Source organism: Lutra lutra, chromosome 15 (assembly GCF_902655055.1).
Source record: "Lutra lutra chromosome 15, mLutLut1.2, whole genome shotgun sequence".
Classification (NCBI taxonomy): domain Eukaryota; kingdom Metazoa; phylum Chordata; class Mammalia; order Carnivora; family Mustelidae; genus Lutra; species Lutra lutra.
Window position 1 is genome coordinate 24,683,299 of NC_062292.1, and position 20,760 is coordinate 24,704,058.

Here is a 20,760-nt window from a genome sequence, read left to right on the forward strand (position 1 = left end):
TTATAAAACATTTAAGTATATCATCTTATTTAATCTTTAAATGATCTTCTCATTTAGGTTGTGAATGCTCTCATTTGTAATTTAAAAAGAATCCAAAACTGAGATTCAGAAAGGTATGGTGACTTCCTCCAATTAATAACATCTAAGAGGCAGAGTTGGACTTGAACTGAGGTCTTTGGTTTTCAGAACTAAAGTGTAATTTACCAGGTTCCAGCCACCTTATCATTTTATGGGAGCCCAGTGTATCAATCAGTGATTGGTCAGGTACAGTAATGCTCTATAATAAACCACCTCAAATTCAGTAGCTCACAACAAGTATTCATGCTCTCACCCATCAGTCCACAGATGGACTGAAGTTAGCTAATCTAGCTGGGCCTCAACTGGGTGGTCCTGTTTCAGGTTTCAGGCTGGCTAGATCCAGCTGGATCCATTTATTTAATGTGTATTTATTCTTTATTCTGAAGACCGGATAGAAGAGGATGCTCTTCTCATGGCCAGTTCCCTGGAATACAAGATCTATGATGAACCACATAAGCACATAGGAAAAGTCCCTATTCCCACCATACCTGGGGAAGTTCCATTGGCTGAGCAAGTCACGTGGCCACACCCATGCAATGAGGAAGGGGTATCTACCTAATGTGAAGGCAAGGGGAGTAAATAATAATCTAAGCCATCACAATCTGGTTTTTATTCATTGTTTTGTGCATGCAAAATATATTTACTCCCATCTCACTACCCTTCAGTGTCATCCAGTCAGTATCAGGCTTGATGTCTAAGATCTTGAAATTAAACCAAATCCTGATATGGCTTCTATTCACTTACAAAATAAAGAGACAAATTATTTGCTTTCCAACCACTTGAAATAAATATTAATAGGGACAGAATAACTGAAATAAATAATTGCAAAAGGGAAGAGGGGCGCCTCGGTGGCGCAAACAGTTAAGCATCCAACTCTTGGTTTTGGCTCATATCATGATCTTAGGGATGTGGGATCCAGTCCTGCATTGGACTTTCCTCTGAAGGTGGAGTCTGGTTGGGATTCTCTCCCTTCACCCCCTCTGCCCTTCCCCCTGCTCTCTCTCACTCTCTCTCTCTCTCTAATAAAATGAATAAATAAAATATGAAAAAAAAAGTAAGAATGGTAGCAGATTGCTACCACTCCAGCCATTCTGAAACCTTGCTGTGTATAGTATAACCAGATTTCCTTATTGTCTAGGTATAAAGTCTTCTTCACAAGACCAGGGACGGACAACTGTACAGGGCCAGACACTAAATATTTTAGGCTTTGCAAACCATTTATGTGTTATAATATCTCAATTTGTATGATGGCAAAAGCATTAGTAGATAATATAAAAATGTACAGGTAGGGTTGTGTCCAGTAAAATTTTATTTAAATTGGGTGACATAGGGTTTTAATCTCTGGGCCATGCTTCACTGACCCCTTGGACTTTTATTTCTAATGGAGGTTCCTTGTCTGCTGGGAATCCAGCTAACTGGCTGGGCTTTTCAGTGATTTGTGGGTGTATAGGAAGGGGGAATATTCTGATTTTTCTGTGGCCCTAGATCTCTCTGGGGTACAGCTCACTGATCCATTGTTCTTCATGTCTTTGGCTCCAGTGTTTTTTAGCACCATGCATGGCCACTTCTGAAGAGAACTTTAAAGAGTAAGCCTTTGTTTCTGGATCAGCAACTTTTTCAAACTGCTTTCTGCTTATAGAAATCTGGCAGCCAGAGATCTTTTTACATGTCAGACAGTTATAGTCTCAGGTTGATGGCATTTTACCAATACAGGTATATCAAAATTTTATGAGTTTCCTACATTTGATTTCAGTCACTCCCATGTTTGTTACATCTAGGATTCATTTTGAGACAAAATCTTTCTCTTAAGACTTAATTTTGGCTACCTAGGATTTATCAGGCCTCTGTGGGATCATGCCTTTTATATTTCTAGGAACACTTGTCCAGCTGAAAAGTACTGATATGCACCACTTCAGTCCTTTCAAAAGAAGTTGTGACAAAGGATGCGACAATCACATGTTGATTTGGTCTTTGTCCTGAGGCTGATAAGATGGTAAGATAAAATAGTTTAACTTTTCAAACCTACAAGTCTTGGAATTTCTGGGCTTTCTATATTTTCTCTCAGTATTGCTTGCATACTGATCAGCTTCCTCTACAAACAACTTTGTCTTGCAATACCTTATCCATCTAGTAATAATCAAATTGCCTTATCAGCATTCTGCCTGGACACTTTCTTGTCCAGTGCTTCAAGTTATTAGGCAGATTTCTGTCCTCCATGTTATCACAGATAAGTTTGGCCAAGTGCATCGTCACTACATAATACCAGTGGCAGTTTCCAGCTTTCTAGAACACTTTCCTCATCATCTGCTGCCTAATCACCAAACCGTAGTCATATATTTTAGGTTCTCGTATGACAGTACTCCACTTCTGATACCAATTTCTCTGTTGGCCAGCTATTGCTGCAATAATGCTCTGTCATAAACTAGCCCAAAACTCATGACTTGCAAACACAAGCACTTAATCTCACCTTTGAAGGTCTGCTGTTGGATTGCCATTCAGCCAATCTAGGCTGAGTTCCACAAGGGGTCTTGTTTCAGGTTGCATGTGATTGGGATTGGGTCCAGGCTGTTCAGGGTTCAGGTCTTTTTCACAGGAGTTTTGCTTTCAGTTCAGGATTACGTTGGACATAAGCTCCTTTTACAGCATATCAGTACAGCACTCTAAGTTAAATCACACAACACACTTGAAGCTTGTGCTTACATCATATCTACTGATTTTCCAGTGGACAGAGCAAATTATGTGCCAAGCCTAACGTTAGTGGAGCAGGGAAGTATACACTGTCCTCAGTGGGAAGGGGAAGGGAGTGAGCTTTTTGCTGAGTAATAATCAAATGATCATAGTAGGATTCCCTTTCAAGATATTGATGTTTAAAAGACAAGGAAAAGAAGTAGATGCTTATCCAATTCCTTACTCAAGGCATCTGGTTTTTCATTTCTTCCTCACCACAACTTTGTGACCAAGTTCTAGCCAATGAGATGCCAGTGATGTGTGCCACTTCTGGATTGTACCCTTAAAATAAATGGATGTGCTTTCCCACCACTCCTTCCACCTATGCTGGAATGTGACAGGGGCAATCAGGGAGCCATTTGGATCCCCAAAATGGAAGCCATGGTTGGTGATGGCCGGCTGCCTTCCGACTCCTGGATTGTTATGTGGAAGAGAAACTTTGATCTTGTTTAAAATCATGTTTTTTCTATCTTTGTTATAGCAACTTAGTGTGTACACAATACTTCTTCTAGATTGTTACACAATAGAGGGACAACTGTCGTGTTTAAACCACTGCTTTTTTGGTGCCTTTGTTAAAGGAACTTACTTTGTTCCTTTACAGAGATTATACTGGTACTAGTGATGGTTATTGAAGGGATTAAGCGAGATAGTATAAAAAAAGAAGGAACCTAGCAGACTTTCTGAATAAATGGCACTTGTAATAATAATAATGATAATAATAATAATGTACTATGTAGTAGTATATTGGTACAAAACATAAGCATTTAATATAATATAGAACAGTCAATTCAATTCATATAATATGATAATACTTATTATAATTATTATTGATCAAGTACTGCCATATTCAGTGTAGATTAGCTAGCTCTATTGAACTATCAATCTCAGTCCCTGGGAGCTCCTCTTTCTTCTGCCTCCATCCCCCGCAATGTAGTAGTAGTAACTTCTGTCATCTCCTTCAGTTGTGGCCCACTCAGATTTCAACTAGTATGTTCATAAATAGTCCTGAGAAGAGTGAAGAGTTAGAGGTGTTTGAGTGGGAGATCTCAGGCCTTGAGCAAGATGTGTTGAGTGTGGTTGGGGTATTTAAGTGGTTTCCAAAATAAAGGAGAAATGTTACATATTCTGTCCTGTTGGAACCACATTTTCTGGACTTTTAAAATACAGCTCACTCCCTGCCAGACCCCTCTCAAATGCATGTAGGTGGTTCAAGGAAAATTCATCACCATTTCTGGAAAAACAGCCTTACATTTAATAGCCCATGGACAGAAGATTAATAATGTTCTCTATTCAGAGGAAGAATAGTGTATTTTCATTACATATTCAGGTTTATAGGGAGATGTCATGAGACTGGCAAAAAGAGTGGCTCTCGTGTCTCAAAGAAGAACCATTCTTCATTCCTTCAGCGAGCACTTACTGAGCACTCCCACAAGCCAGGGGCTTCACTGGGGATATAGAAATGAGTGGGACATGTTTCCTACCTATGAAGAGCTCACTATCTAGCAGTTGTGAGAAGGCAGTATATATAATGCTTAAGAGAGTGGGCCATGAGAGTCAGTCTAATTGGCTTCAAACCCTGACTTTGATGCTTAGTAGCCTTATGACCTTGGGCAATTTATTTCACAGATTTGTCCCTCTGTTGCTTCTTCTGTCATATAGAGATAATAAGGGTTAATGTACTTCATAGGGTGGTTTTAAGTATTAAATAAGTTCATACAGCTAAAGCATTTAGAACACTGCCTGGCACATAGTAAGTACCTCTTGTGTGTTGGCCATCATTATCCACTGAGCTATAGGCTCTGTGAGATCAGAGTATCGTCTCTGCTTTGCTCACTGCTGTGTCTTTGGGAGCTGGACTTAGGACTTGGTACCAGTAGGCATTCAGTATATATTTGACTGAACTTGTAAATATTCAATAAATATTTGTGTGTGTGTGTGTGTTTTTTTTTAAGATTTTCTTTATTTATTTGATAGAGCGGGAGAGCACAAGCAGGCAGAGCAGCAGAGGGAGAGGGAGAAGCAGGCTCCCCACTGAGCATGAAGCCCGATGTGGGGCCTGATCCTAGGACCCCTGGATCATGACCTGAGCCAAAGGCAGTCGCTTAACCAACTGAGCCACCTAGGCACCCCAATAAATATTTGCTGAATGAATAGTTGATTGGCATAAGCTTTTTGCCTTGCAGACCCTCTGTCTTCCATAGAAAGGGTAGTATTTACTGAGCACTTAATATCCTCCAGACTCAGTGTTAATGGATGATTTAGTCCTTTACAAATTTTATGAGTTTGCTGACATCACATTTTACAGATGGGGAAACTGAGGCTCTAAAGGATAAAGTAACTGGTGGGAAGTCATACAGATGCTAATTGACGGATTCGGAATTGAATACAGTGTGTTCAGGTGCTTGTACTGTTGAACCACTGCCCTGTCCCTACCCCCCGGTGTCCCCATAGATGGCCAAGCTGATGGCTCCATCAGCACGCTAACGTGCACCAACTGTGTTTCCTTTGCAGGTGCCATCTGCAGCATGCCTAGGGAGCTGGGCATTATGGGAAAGAAAACACACAGAAACCTGCATTTGGCATCTTTTGCTGGTGTATACTCGTCACATGGTTTATCAGTTCAGAACTGGAGAGCGAGATTTGGCTCTTGAGTGCTGAACGGCTCATTGACTAGGCTGCTCCTGTCTTCCTTCATGTTCAGGAAACAAAAGATGCAGTCGAACTTTGAGCTAATGGGTCCGTTCCATTCATTATTTTCCCAGAACAGCATTTTATCATGGAAGCTCCTAAGTGTTTGACAAAGAATAAAGCATCTCATTAGTGCCTAGGGGGTTATGAGGTAGGCAGATGGTTACTGTTTTCTTCTTTTCTTGGGCAGAAGCACAAATGTCTCAGAGAGTGTGACAGAAGCGTAAATTCTGGGGGCTCAGCAAGCCAGTGAGATAATCCCTTTCCCTGTTTCCTTTCTACCCTCCTGCTGTCAAGTTGGTATTTATATGCAGTATAGTCATAAAAGGACAAGAGTTCCTAGATGTACTTTGATATACATTCTTGGCTTAGCAGCTGCCCTCAGCCCTATGTGTGTTGGCAGAGTGGATAGGATGGGGTGGTGTCTATAGGTGACCTGACACCTTTAATCCTTGGCCAGTGGACTGGGCCAGTGATGTATATATAACAAGATGGCATATAGTGTCAGAAAACTCTACTTAATTAAATTAATCTAGGACTTCCATCTCCAGGAACCAATGGCTGAAAGAACCATGACCCCATTTGTTAATAATATCCCTCCCGTTGAATGGGAAATAAGAATAATCACAATAATAGTAACCACTATGGTAATAAGAGATAATATTTACTGAATGCTTCTCTATGCCTACATAGAGCTAAGTGCTTTGCGTGCATTATCTAATTTAGTCATCAAAACAATCTTTTTTTTTAATTTTATTTTTTTTAAAGATTTTTATTTATTTATTTGACAGAGAGAAATCACAAGTAAGCAGAGAGGCAGGCAGAGAGAGAGGAGGAAGCAGGCTCCCTGCTGAGCAGAAAGCCCGATGTGGGGCTCGAACCCAGGACCTGGGATCATGACCTGAGCCGAAGGCAGTGGCTTAACCCACTGAGCCACCCAGGCGCCCCTCATCAAAACAATCTTATGAGGTTTTCATGTAACAAAAATTAAGCACCTGCTATATGCTCTTTAGTATTTTAGGCATTTGGGATAGATCAGTGAACAAAACAGCAGGAGAGAATAAACAATAGACATAACAAATGAGTTTGGTTTGCTAGAAGGTGATAAGTGCTATGCAAAAAAAAAAGTAGAACAGAGAAAGGCAAATTGGAATAAGCAGAGGGACAGTTTTCAATTTTAAATAGAATGGTCATGTTGGATCAAAGACTTGACATAAGTGAAAGAGTGAGCAGGACAGAGAGCTGGAGGGGAGGGCACCTCTAGCGGAGGCCAGAGGTGAGAGCCTGCTGGGTACTTTCAAGGAACGAGGGTGGGTGGGTGGGTGGAGGGCAGAGCACTAGGAAGTGAATGGGGGAGGGGAGTAGAAGATGGTGTGGGAGAGGTGACGGAGGGCACAGATAGTGTGAGAATGCATTGAGGAGCCATTTGAGACTGTGAGCAAAAGAATGTTATGCTACGACTTATTCTGGCTGTTGGGGTGGGTTCTTAGTTAATCATTCCTGTTTTACAGTTGAGGAAATGGGGATGTAGATGGGCTTGGTAACCTGTCCAGGGTGACAGAGCTTGTAAGTGGGAGGAAGAACAGGACATACCCCCAAGTTCTGCCTGACCTCAAATCCCATGCCTTTAATGACTGGACTATCTTATCTGTTAATATGATCAAAACCACTTTTTCTTGCAAATAGGTAATTTTCTTTTAATTCTCATGTCTTCTCTCTGCTACATCTGTCCCTGCTCTTCTTGCCTAGCCATTCTGGGCTATGGTAATTTTTGGTTCAGTCTTGTAAAAGGCTTTAATCTCTTGCTATTAATGCATCCCCTCGCTTATTTTTTTTAATTAAATTTTTTTAATATTGCAGTTAGCATACAACATTATATTAGTTTGATGTATGGCATAGTGATTTGACAATTCTATACATTACTCAATTTTCACCATGGTGGGTGTAGTTACCATTACCTCGTTTTTAAAAGGTGCCAATTCATCTGATACTAAGAATTCCATGAAATTCCATTGCTTTCTTTTGTTACCTCACTAAGGGAGTGGTGAGTGTGTGCCCACTTTGGGACTAGAAGAATGATTCCAGGCATTGGACACTTAACATCCTCTTCAGTGGCCCGGGGAGTTGATGGCAGAGGGATCATAGCCACTCAGTGGGAAATTGGGGCTCTATTTCATTCCTTTTCCTGGAACTAGCACTTCTGTCTCAGTAGGGGCCCCTTTAATGAATCAATTAAGGAGGGTATTATTATTGGAAGCTGTTTTCAGCCCAATTAAGACCTTGCGACATGTCAGTTGGGATAATAAAAGTGAGTTAAGTCTCAATTTTTCTTTATTAGGGTGTTTATTAGAAGATTGAAATGTTCATTAGGTGGAGTAAAGTGATACAGTCATCTTTCGCTCATCAGAAGCACAATGGGACCTGTGTTGCACTCAAGGTTAAGGTGGCAGCCTCTTTTTTCTACACAGAGCTGAGTTCTAACTCTGCTCCTGCTGCAGGTCGTTATAAATGTGTGAGGTTCGCACTCAGTGTAGAGAAGTTTCCTTTACTTCATGTGATCATGGGGAAACTAAACACGTCTGCATGCTTAGGAGTAAGATAGTGGGTCAATATTTGGAATATCGATGAGCCAGATGAGGTTTGGGAGGATGGAAGCTCATGCCAGACCCTGGGATTAGCTCAGAGACTAAAATCACAAATTTTATAAACTTTGTAAATTTTGGATCTAAAATTTTTCGATTATAGAGAAAAATATGAGAAGTAAATTGTTAACACTCATATATCCTCCCAGCCTGATCAAATTTTTAACATTTCTCCTATAATTGCTTCCATTTTTTGCTGAACATTATGGATATAGTTGAAGCCTCTTATGTAATCCTCTCACCCCCACTACCTGCCCCCACCTCATTCTCAAGAGTTAACTCCTCTCCTGAATTTGGTATTTATCTGTCCTTACTGGTTTTTATGCCATTATTCTACATACCATATGCATGCATTCCTAGCAGTGCAAAGTATTGCTTGCTCCCAAGCTTTGTATAAATTTTAGCATATAGTATATATATGTCTGCAACTTCCTTTATTTATGCAATATTTTATTTTTGAGATTTATCCATGTTGACATAATCAGGTTTAATTTTCTTTCTTGTACACATATTTACCTCAATTAATATGTCCATTTGCCTGTTGAACTTTCAAGGTATTTCCAGCTTTTCCTGATTACAAATAATACTGCAGTAAACTTCCCTATATATGTTTTCTTGTGTACACTTGCAAGAATTTCTCTAGGTTAGAGTTTCTCAAACTTAAAAAAGGAAGAGCTGCATTTTATGTTGCAATGTGGTAACATACATATTTGCACAATCATACACACACACTACAAGTAAAGTTTTATGAAAACAATACATCCTTATATCAATGAAGCATTGTGATATATACATGGATCTCTATCCTTTTGTCATAGCCTATCCTTTCTAATTTATTATTCCTTTTCCTACTCTGTGTATGTGCGCATATGCATGTGTGTGCTTGCACATGTGCACACATGCATATGCGTGTCTCACAAAATTGACTCCGTGACAGAGGAATGGGTCACAGAATGCAGTTTGGAAAACACTGGTCTGTGATATATTACCAAGAAGTGAGACTTTTGGTCATCTTGGACTTTACCTAGATATTGATAACTTGTTCTGCTAAGTGATATACTCTTTATTTTAAATTTTCTGGGTCTTTTGCTTTAGGTGTGTTCCTTTTAAGCAATAATAGATATATTTAAAACAAATTTCAATATGTTTTCTTTGATGTTTGTTGAAAATTTAATCTGTATACACATATAGTGGTATATTTGGACTTATTTTAATATTTTTATTTTGTGTTTTTATCATCTTTCCCCCTTCTTTTATTTTTTCCCTTCTTGCCTTCTGTGGATTGATCAATTTTCTGTATTTCCACCACAGACCTCTTACATTTCTTCTGTTGGCTTGGAAGATAAAGACTGTGGTACTACTTTTTTTAAAATTGGTAGCTTCTCCTGCCCTTTAAAAAATATACTTTTGATTATAAGTATTTATAAATAATTTCAAGTTGCTAAGTAATTTTTTCCTTTTTTTGAACACAATATGGACCTAGTGCTCTTTTCCAATGGGTACACCTCTTATATTCCCATCTCATTATTGTTGTTTAAAGTGTGACTTTACCTGTTTTGTTTTATTATTTAAACAGAAAAATGTTATCAATGTTTATGGCCAGTAGCTAATTAAATTTATTGGCTTAAATGATTTTCTGTTCTCATTTTTAATTTCCTGTGCTGCCATGATTCTCTTCTGTATTCATTTCTCTTTTTGCTGGAGTACATCCTTTTGTGTATCTTTTATTTTTTATTTTTTTAAGATTTTATTTATTAGAGAGAGAGAGAGAGAGAGATCACAAGTAGGCAGAGAGGCAGGCAGAGAGAGAGAGGGGAGGAAGCAGGCTCCCTGCTGAGCAGAGAGCCCGATGCGGGGCTCAATCCCAGGACCTGGGATCATGACCTGAGCTGAAGGCAGAGGCCCCAACCCACTGAGCCACCCAGGCGCCCCTTGTGTATCTTTTAGTAAGGAGATTTAGATTAATATATTTTTTGCCTTTTTGTGACTAAACTTGCTTTTGTTTTGTTCCCATTCTTGAACAGTATTTTAACTGGGTCTGTAATTCTAGGCTGACATTTTTTTCCTCAACTTTTCAAAGACGTAACCCCATTGTCATCTATCTTCTTTGTTGCTTGGGAAAAGTCTTCTGTCATTCCAAATGTCATTCCTTTGTAGGCAATCTGGCTTTTCTTCTGGTAGCTTTGAAGTATTTTTCTCATTTCTCCCTGATGTTCTCAGGCTTACTTGTGTCAGATATGGATTTATCTTTATTTTTCTTGTTTAGCAGTCAGAGGGCAGTCTTGACTTGGTGACTCTTGTATTACTCATTCTGGAAAATTCTTAGTTCTTATCTCTTCTGGAACAGCATTAGAAATCTCTCATTCCAGGAGTGCTCGTTAGCTCAGTCAGTTAAGCATCCAGGTCTTGATTTTGGCTTGGGTCATGATCTCAGGGTAATGAGATCCAGCCCCGTGTTGGGCTCTGTGCTCAGCAGGGAGTCTGCTTGATATTCTCTCTTTCTCCCTCTGTCCCTGGCCCTGGCTCATGCACTTTCTCTCTCTAAAATAAAAAAATAAACGTTCTTTTTTTTTTTTTAAAGAAAGAAATCTCTTGTTCCATTCTCTATATTTATTAGCTGCTTTTTAATTTAATTTTTGTTGCCAGAGTAAGTCTAGTTAATATCTGTCACCACACAAAGTTACAAATTCTTTTTTCTTGTTATGAGAAGTTTTACTTTTTTAGAAACTTTCAAATACATAGTTCAGTATTATTAGCTGTAGTCACAATGTCACACTACATCTCCAGAAGTTATTTATAACTGGAAGTTTATGCCTTTTGAGTCTCTCCTCCATTTCTCCGTCCTCCCCCCACCCCCACCAACTGCTTCTGGCAACAAGAAGTTTATGAGTTGTTCTTCTTCTTCTTTTTTTTTTTTTAGTTTCCACATGTAAGTAACATCATACAGTATTTGTCATCCATGTTGTCATAAATGACAGGATTTCTTTCTTTTTTATAGCTGAATAATATTTCATTTTATGTATATACCACATTTCTTCATCCATTTATCTATTGATGGACACTTAGACTGTTTCTGTATTTTGGATAACGTAAATAATGCAATGAACATGGGGGTGCATATATTTTCAAAGTGGTGTTTTCATTTTCTTCACATAAATACCCAGAAGTGTAATTATTTCCCACAGTGGTTGCACCAATTTACATTCCAACCAACAGTGCACAAGTGTTCCTTTTTCTCCATATCTTTGCCAAAAATTGTTATTTCTTGTCTTTTTGATAATGGCCATTCTAATGGTGATATCTTCTTGTGGTTTTGATTTGCATTTCCCCAATGATGAGTGATGTTGAACATTTTCTCATGTTCCTATTGGCCAGTACGCAGGTTTTCTTTGGAAATATGTCTCTGCAGATCCTCTGTCCTTTTTTTTTTTTTTAAAGCTGTACAAAGTTCTTTTTTTTGTTTTGTTTTGTTTTAAAAAGATCTTATTTATTTGACACAGATCACAAGTAGGCAGAGAGGCAGGCAGAAAGGTGCGGGGGAGGCAGGCAGAAATGTCGGGGGAGGCAGGCTCTCCGCTGAGCAGAGAGCCTGATGCAGGGCTTGATCTCAGTACCCTGGGATCATGACCTGAGGCGAAGGCAGAGGCTTAACCCACTGAGCCATCCAGGTACCCCCGTCTATCCTTTTTAAAAATCATATTGCTTATTTGCTATTGAGTTGTATGAGTTCTTTATATAAATTGGATATTAACCCCTCACCAGATATATGATTTGCAAATATTTTCTCCCTCTCATAGGTTGAGTGTTTCTTTTGCTTTGTTAAAGGTTTCTTTTGCTGTGTAGAAGCTTTTTTAGTTTGATGTAATCCCACTTGGTTATTTTTGTTTTTGTTGCCTTTACTTTTGGTGTCAAATCCAGAAAATCATTACTGTCAAGACTGATGTAGCTTACTGCTTATATTTTCTTGTAGGAATTTTATGGTTTCAGGTCTTTCAGGTCATGTCTTTAATCTGTTTTGATTTATCTTTTGTGTATGATATAAGGTCCAGTTTCACTCTTTTGCATGTCTTCCCAGTTTTCCCAACACCACTTATTGACGGAATTATCCTTTTCCTATTGTACATCCTTGCTTCCTTTGTCATAAATCAATTGACCATATGTGCATGGGTTTATTTCTGGGCTCCTTATTCTGTTTCATTAATCTATGTGTTTGTTTTTATGCCAAAATCATATTGTTTTTATTATTATGCTTTGTAATACAGTTTGAAAGCAGGGAACATGATGTCTCTAGCTTTGTTCTTCTTTCTCAAGATTGCTTTGGCTTTTTGGAGTCTTTTGTAGTTCCCTATTAACTTTAGGATTCAAATTATTGCTTAATATTTTAATATCATGCTTGTTCCATTTGTGAAATTCTGGTGTGGGCTTTACATTTCTTCTGAATGATCTGGCCTGAGAGCTTCATGGTTCTCTTGGCTCATCTAGGTTGGTTTAGTCATGTGAACTCTCTAGTCTGGCATGAGTCTGAATCTCTTGAGTAACCACTCAATGGCTATGAGATCTTGGGTAAATTACATGAGTTCTATGCTTTAGTTATGTCATGTATAAAATGGAGATACTAAATGAATTGGTCACAAGAGTTTATTGTATGGATTAAGTGAGATAATGTCTATGAAGTTCTTAGTTTACTTTCTTGACATGGTAAGCACTCACTAAAAATAAATGATGGCTAAAAATAAAATAAATAAATGATGGCTATAATAACTATTCTTCCATTTACAGATGACTCTGAACATAGCTGGATGAGAAGAATCTTGGAGAATTGTTATGAATGCAAGATGGGGACAAGCAGGGACAATTGTGAGGAAATCAACAGAGTGAGGAAAATTTAGGGAAAAGACCAGAAAGTAACAAAGTGTTTCCCTCTGATGCATGTGTCTCCTTAATTTTACTGATTCCCCTAACATGAACAGCTTTTTCATATTCCAAATGTAGCAGTTAATAGGAAAAAAAAAAAAAAGACATTCTAGTTCTATTGGGCCAAAACCTGGAGCAGCTGGGGACAGTGGAAAGAACACCATTCTTGATAACAGAAGATCTGGGTTTGAACTTGTCTCTACTTCTTTGAATCAGTCATGGTTCATGCCACTTCCTAAAGCTTCAGTTTCCTTCTCTGTAAAATGTAAATGGTAGTCCTGCTTCTTAGGGCCCTACTGAAGATTAAATGAGATCATGTGTGGAAAAATGCAGGATACCTAACAAGTGCTCAATGATTTTTTTAAAAAGAGAAAGTCAAAGAGATTTGATGACTTGTGCCCAAAGCACTGCCTCCCTGGGTCTCAACTTCAACTTGTATTTGTGTAACTCCACCTGCAGGCTGGCTCCCCTCCACTTTTCCTAGATTCCTGAAGGTAGGAAGCAATATAGCGATGTTGTAATTTGATAAAGAAGTACAGTGGAAAAGCTGGAGCCCCATTTCACATCAGTATGGTGGCTACTGCCCTGTGGAAAAATGGTGCCACATCAGATTTTGTGTGTCCAGAGATGGGAGTGATCCGTGGACGTCCTGAAGACTTGGAGTCAGAGTGCCTGCGGTTGAAGTATATGGCATGTCCAATTTTCTCCCTCTCTGAGTTTTTTCTCCCCCGTTGTCAAACTCTAGTTGGAGGCTTCTCAATACTGTTACTTACAGGATATTTTCCCTCCTTTCCCATACTGCCTTCTACATTAGTGTTTTTCTAGTTTCTCTTTTAAGTCTCCTATTTCATTTTTCCTTTGCATTGAAGAGTATGCACAGGGTTGGCAGAAGGGATAGACCCTTATCAACACCCAGGAAAGGAACTCTTTCATGGTCTCTGAACAGGGAGAAGGCCAAGTTCTTATTCAAATGTTTTTTCCCCTTCCACTTTATTCCAGATTCAAGTGTGTTTTCACTGCAGTATATCTGTCTGGTGTTATTTCCAAAGGGAGTTCTGTGATCCTAATTCAACCATAACCCTAGCCCTAAATTCTTAGAATCTTAAACACAAATTTTCTCTAACTGTAAACAGGACATGCTACATATACCACTAAGAGGGATGCTAGGGATGAGGCATCAACAGTTCAAAGTTTGGACACCATTTTGAAAGTGGATGGTTGAAGGACACAATAGTAGAAACTAAAGCCTTCACATCAATTGATGCAAGAGAAAAATTGTCTAAATAAGTGCTTCCCCAAATTAGTGATATATCAGAATATTCTGGGGAACTAGTTTTAGCTTCAGATTCCTGGTCCCTACTTCATATGTCCTGAATCAGAATTTCTGTGCATGGGGCCTGGTATTTGGAATAAAATAGGGGCATTGAGTAAGGCACAGGTGATTTGGAGGCAGCCTGTAGTTGAGAAATACAGGACTAAGTGATCCTGGTATCTGTCAAATTGTTATACTGAATCAAAAGTCTCACAGAGTCTTTATTATTATTATTCTTTAAATTCAATTAGCCAGCATATAGTACATCATTAGTATCAGATGTAACGTTCTACAATTTATCAGTTGTGTGTAACACCCAGTGCTCATCACATCACGTGCCTACTTATGCCCATCATAGTCTTATTTTTTTTTTAAGATTATTTATTTGACAGAGAGAGATCACAAGTGGACAGAGAGGCAAGCAGAGAGAGAGAGAGAGGAGGAAGCAGGCTCTCTGCAGAGCAGAGAGCCCGATGCGGGACTTGATCCCAGGACCCTGAGATCATGACCTGAGCTGAAGGCAGAGGCTTAACCCACTGAGCCACCCAGGTGCCCCCATAGAGTCTTATTTTAAAAATATTTTGTCCTCTTTCATTTTGGCCAAAGGAGGGGTGAGTTTGTTCATATAATATCCTGATGGTTCTCCGAGAGACAAAGATCTTAATTCTCTAATTCACTAAGAACCTTCCCAAAAACTAATGTAAAAAAATCTCAATCCATCCAAAGCTACGCAAATCATAAGTAGAATTGGGCTCTCACCCTAACAGAGGAGGGGAAAGCCCATTGTTTGATGAGGGTAGGAAAATGGATGATAAATTTATTTCATACAGTTCAGCAATTATCCTCAACCTGGCTGAATATTAGAAACATTCTGCAGAGCAATTAAGTCAGAATCACTGGGGTGGCGCCTAGGTATTGGTATGTTTTTCAAGAGCACCCCCAGGTGATTCTAATTGTAACCGGGCTGAGAATCCCTGCATTAGAGAAAGACACCCGCTCTCAGGGGAAAGGATAGAAAGGCAGGTTGTTAGAGCAACACAAGTGAATCTCCCTGGCTAAGAATAGCAGTTCCTTTCTCATTTAAACAATCAAGGTGGGTGAGCTTATTCTCTGGAAACTCTGAGAGGACTAGGCAGGGACTGAGAGGCAGTAGAAATGAAACAGAACATGATTTGCACTTTAATTTGGAAGAAAGCTAGAAATGCTGGATGAGCTCTTTCTAATGCCCTAAAATGTGTCCCTGTCCTTATTCACACCCAACATCCCCCAAATTACTAAGTTAATGACTCTGAAGTTTAACCCTAACCTCCAAGAATCGAAAATAGGACAATATTTATATAATAATTACACTGTGAACCTCTTTTGATGAGGCTAACCTATGAAGCAGGCCAACTGCGGGAAATCTGTTACTTTTTTTTTTTTTTTTTTTAATTCCTGCAAAAAGCTTGTTTGTTTCCATTTGGCCCACCGCGTGGGAGAGGGTACAGGGTGGTCACACAGCTGCCCAGCGGGGACCGGGAGAGGCTCAGGCAGAAGCCCTGGCTCCAGGGGAGAGGCCAGCGGGGGTCCCTCCCCTTGCCCCGAGGCTGCTGGGCTCTGGGGACTCCTAGCCGTGCGGGAGGGGGTCCTCTGGAGGAGAAACCCGCCCGCGCAGGCGGAAGAGGAGTCAGGTGCGGGGCATCTTCCTGATGAGCAGCACCTGCTCGTGCCGGAAGTGGCCTTCCGGAAGTCGAGGGCCCAGGGCCCGCGGGTCCAGAGGGTCTGGTCTGGTCCTGCCCCGGGACCGCGCTTGCTCCGGCCTGCAGGGTGTGACCCACGCCCTCGGGAGCCACCTCGTCGCTGCGGTCGAGTGGAAGCCCTGAGACAGGTGGGCGCGAGGCCCGCAGGTGCTGCGGACCAGGCGGTGGGACCCTTCCCGTGAACCCGGGAGCTCGTGGGCCATGGCGACGAGGCGGAAGCTCAAGATACTCTGCTGGCTGCTCGCGGAGGGCAGAGGATCGCGGAGAAGGGGGTTCTGGAGGCTGCGCCTGGAGAAGAGGTTGGAGGCTGGTGGGAGGCGGGAAGAAGGGGCGTCCCTGGGTCGGTGCCGTCCAAACTCTGGAGAAGCCAGAGACAGGTCCAGTGGACCAGCAGCTGTTGCCCTAACCTTCCTTTTAGGAAAAAAATAAGGAAGCTAAGCCAAGTATGGAAGGCAGGGATGAGAACAGGGTTGGGGTCTGTTGAAATACATTTCTGTTCCAAGATGGAGCCGCTCCTGCCCAGGGTACCATCTCAGCAGATAGGAATTTCGTAACTTTCTTGTTCCTATAAATGCTCTGCTTGCCTGGAAACGCTGTGTATCCAGCAGTCAGTCCCCAAATGCCAAGCCAACTCTGGGGCTTCTCATTCCAAACAAGGTTGACTGTGTGGCCCCAGCCAGTCGAGTATTTTTTTATATACTATTTGTCTCTTCCTTTTTAGTTTTTGATCCCATAAAAGCTTCTTTTCCTCCCACCCCTGATTTTGTAGTTCTCCTAAGGGAGACTATTCACTTCGGCAAGTGTTAAAGTTTGTGTTACCTGAATTGTTTACTCCTCTTTTAACAGTTTTTGTCCATGAAGAGTGGGATCTGAAGCTGGCTACCAATGGTCTTGGGGACAAGACACACAGGCAAGGTGCCCCCTGAACGCTTTGGGTTCACTGTTCTCTCCTTGTTACCAAGGCAGGGCTGTGGGTAAGTCACTCTCAGATCTGTGCTCCATCCCTCACATGATGAGAACTTGTAGGACCTAATCTCTTAGCAGCTTTCAAGTGTGCATTACGGCATTATTAACTATAGTTGTCATGCTGTGTGTTACATCCCATGACTTATTTATTTTATAACTGGAAATTTGTACCTGTTGACCCACTTCACTCATTTCTCCCACTCCCCATCCTTGGGTAAACACCAGTCTGTTCTTTGTGTCTATGAGCTTGTTTTTTTTGTTTTTTGTTTTTTTTTTTTTAAGATTCCGTATATAGGTGAGATCGTATGATATTTGCCTCTCTCTGTATGACTTACTTCACTTTGCATTGTGCCCTTGAGGTTCATCCACGTTGTTGTAAATGGCAAGATTTCATTATTTTTTATGGCTGAATTCCGTTGTGTATATATGCCCTGTTTTCTTTATCTGTTCATCTGTGGTAGACACTTAAGTTATTTTCATATTTTTGGCTATTGTAAATCGTGCTCCAGTGAACATGGGAGTGCATATATCGTTTTGAATTTGTATTTTTTTCTTTAGATAAATGCCCAGAAGTGGAATCGCTGGATCATATGGTAGTTTTTTTTTTTAAATAATTAATTTATTTAAGATCGCACACGAGCAATAGAGAGGGGCAGAGGTAGAAGCAGATTCCCTGCCAAGGAGGGAGTCCGATGTGGGGCTGGATCCCAGGACCCTGAGATCAAGTTTATTTCTAGTTTTTTGAGAAACCTCCATACTATTTCCCAGTAGTGACTGGACCAATTTACATTCCAACCAATAGTGTACAAGTGTTCACTTTTCTTCACATCTTCACCAAAAATTATTATTTCTCGTCTCTTTGATAGTGACCATTCTAATGGGTGTGAAATAATGTCTCATGGTGGCTTTATTTGCATTTCCCTGAGGACGAGTGATGTTGAGCATCTTCTCCTCTACCCGCTGGCCCATACACATGTCTTCTTTGGAAAACTGTCTCTTCAGATCCTCTGCCACCTTTTCTAGTCAGATTGTTTGCTATTGAGTTCTGTGAGTTCTTTATATAATTTTGATATGAGCTCTTCATCAGATATATGATTTACAAATATTTTCTCCCATTCAGTAGGCTGCCTTTTCATTTTGAGTTAATTTTTGTGGATGCTGTAAGACAGTGGTCCTCTTGCATTGTTTGGCATGTGACCGAGTTCTCTGACTCTGCCTCGGAAACAATTCTCCACTGATTCCAGCTCCACTCCCCCATTTTAGCTGCTAATCCTATTTTTCCTGAGGAAGCAGGATAGGATATCTACCATGCTTTTTTGGCTGAGAGTGAGCCCCAGCTTCCAGGATGGCACAGCCCTCAATGGGAGTAGCAACACCATGGGACAACATGTTGGGAGGTGCTAACGGCACCCTCTCTCCAGGATCTCCATTTATGTTGTAGCAAAGGATAGCAGTGCTCTCGTGCTGGCAAGGCAGCTGTGAAGCAAGTCATAGCCTAGGTCCTTCCCCCATGCTTCTGCCATGTAGACATTCTGGAGCTTCTTCCTACCTCTGCCACCCCCATCGTCTCTCCTGAACTCCATTGTATGAAGTTTACAGCACATGGTTTTGTCCTTGTTAAGTGCTGTCTGCTGTCTTATTGTGTCTTCTTCCTGCAGTGGCTGCACGAGGAGGGCAGAGAACTTGCTCCAACCTCTTTGTTTCGGACCAAAAGCCCAGGGTAATCAGCTGAGCTGGGCATGCTTGCTGGTGGAATGGACTTCCCACCATTGTTCCACCTTCTTCATTTCTCCCTCTTGCTTCTGGTTTTATCAGCAGCAGCCTGATGATAAAATACTCACTTCTAGCAATGCTGTTTTCCCCCAAGCTGGTGAGAAGAGATTTGACCCGAGGAGCATAAAGACCTAGCTGAGGGGAAACCTTGACCAAGAAAATGTTAATGACCAGCTGAGTCGCCATCACAACATTCCATTGTGACTACATTGAGGACCCCATGGGGGGGACCTGTAGAAATCGCTTTCATGTTGAAGGCACTGTGGGAAAGAGGGAGACTGAGCGGAGGAGGCACCCTGGGATTGGGGCAAGCTGGTCTTTAAAGACCATGAAAGGCCAATGAGAAACACACAGGAGCTCCGAAGGCTGATACCCAAGCATCCCCTCCAAACTGGAGCTCCTGGAGTGTGTCTCCGAGAAAGGCTGCGCTAGCAGGTTTGGAGAGGAAGCAAAGATGCTAATGAAGCGTGAACTGGCTGCTTTCAGCAGAGCCTTCTGGGCACCATGCCACCTTCTCGCTTTCTTTCCTACCCATTTATTTATTTATATTCTTAATTAATGGAAATTTCAACTCCCATTAGATCAGGAGAAGTCAGTAATAAACAGCCACAGCTTTAAGCAGACATAGCTACTGGGGAAGGGCAGAGGCTTCTCTTTCTGCTCCTGGATTCCAGTCACATGGCTGGCCTGAGCTCAGGAGAGAAAATCCGTATGCTGGTTCTGGTAGGAGAGCCAAGAGCCTGTGTTGATGGGCCACTGACCTCCATGGTTATCTATGAGTTTCTTTTTCTTCAAGCGTCACTAAGACTTTCCCTCTAAATTCCTCTGTTGGAATCAGACAGCTCAGATTTGAATCCTACCCGGCTGCGCAACCTTGGGCAAGTTAATTAACCTTTCTGTGTCTCAGCCTTTTCTGTTAAAGAAAGTAATAGTACTTACTCCATAGGGCAGCTGTGGGTCTTAAATGAGGTAATGTGGGGGAAGTACTTGGCACAGTGCCAGACCTGTAGCGGACGCTCACTGGATGTTACCCATTCTCATCACTGTCATCCAGAACATATGCATATGAATGTTGCTCCTCTCCCATGTGCCTAAGGCAGCCCAGCAGAAGCTCCTTCCAGGAGCAGGGCTGGTAAGCACCCTCCTTCAGGAATGTCCTGATGCTCCCTGCTCTGGGTTCTAGCATCTGCTTTGGGAATAGCATTGTGAGTCAGGCTAGGGTGGGGTGAAGTCCTGAACCTTGGAACTATTGGTGTCATTTGTGAAGCCTGAAGACCTCTGCTTGGGTATAATCCAGGGCTGGGATGTTAATGTGGGACTTAGGTATAGCCAAAAAGCCCTTGATGGGCTGAGACATGGTGGAATGATGAGAGCTGGAAAAAATAATCGGTATCCCACAGTGAGAGGAAAGGTCCCAGCCCAGCTTTAACGGAAGGCTGCGGCAGGCTCCCAGATAGCAGGCTGAGCCTGCCAAGGCAGGGCAACGATCTGATGTCACATCTTCTTGGTTTGACTCTTGGCTTCACAACTTTCTGGCTGTGGGACCTTGGACGATGCTTGTAACCTTTCTAAGCCTTGGTGTCCTGACATGAAAAATGAGCATGAGAATAGCTGTGTTCTCCTCATGGCTGTGGGTAGGATGACATGAGATACCATATGAAGTGATTTATAGAATGCCTGGCAAGTTCTCAGAAACTGGTAGCTGTTATGATTAGATCTGTTTTATTCATCTCTGTGTTTTCAGTTCCTGTGATGGTGTCCACTTATAGTGAGTGCTCAAGAAATATCAAGTAGTCAAACGGAGAATGGCATACTTGGGACAACCCACTAAACATTTTGGGCTTGATACCCCTAATGAGGGGGTGCTGAGAGATGGCCTTCAGTGCCACATCCAGACCCAGATAGAGGGAATCTGTGCCAA

General features: G+C 41.3%; 1 long non-coding RNA gene across 1 annotated transcript in view; it reads left to right on the forward strand.

The window, feature by feature from the left end:
- The window catches only part of LOC125086041 (uncharacterized), a 46,495-nt gene extending 29,427 nt beyond the window's left edge, over positions 1-17,068 (forward strand). The window contains exons 3-5 of the long non-coding RNA XR_007123080.1: positions 12,915-13,009; positions 13,509-13,732; positions 16,947-17,068. This is a non-coding gene — a long non-coding RNA (uncharacterized LOC125086041). The remainder of the gene's footprint in view (positions 1-12,914; positions 13,010-13,508; positions 13,733-16,946) is intronic.
- The last annotated feature ends 3,692 nt before the right edge of the window (positions 17,069-20,760 follow it).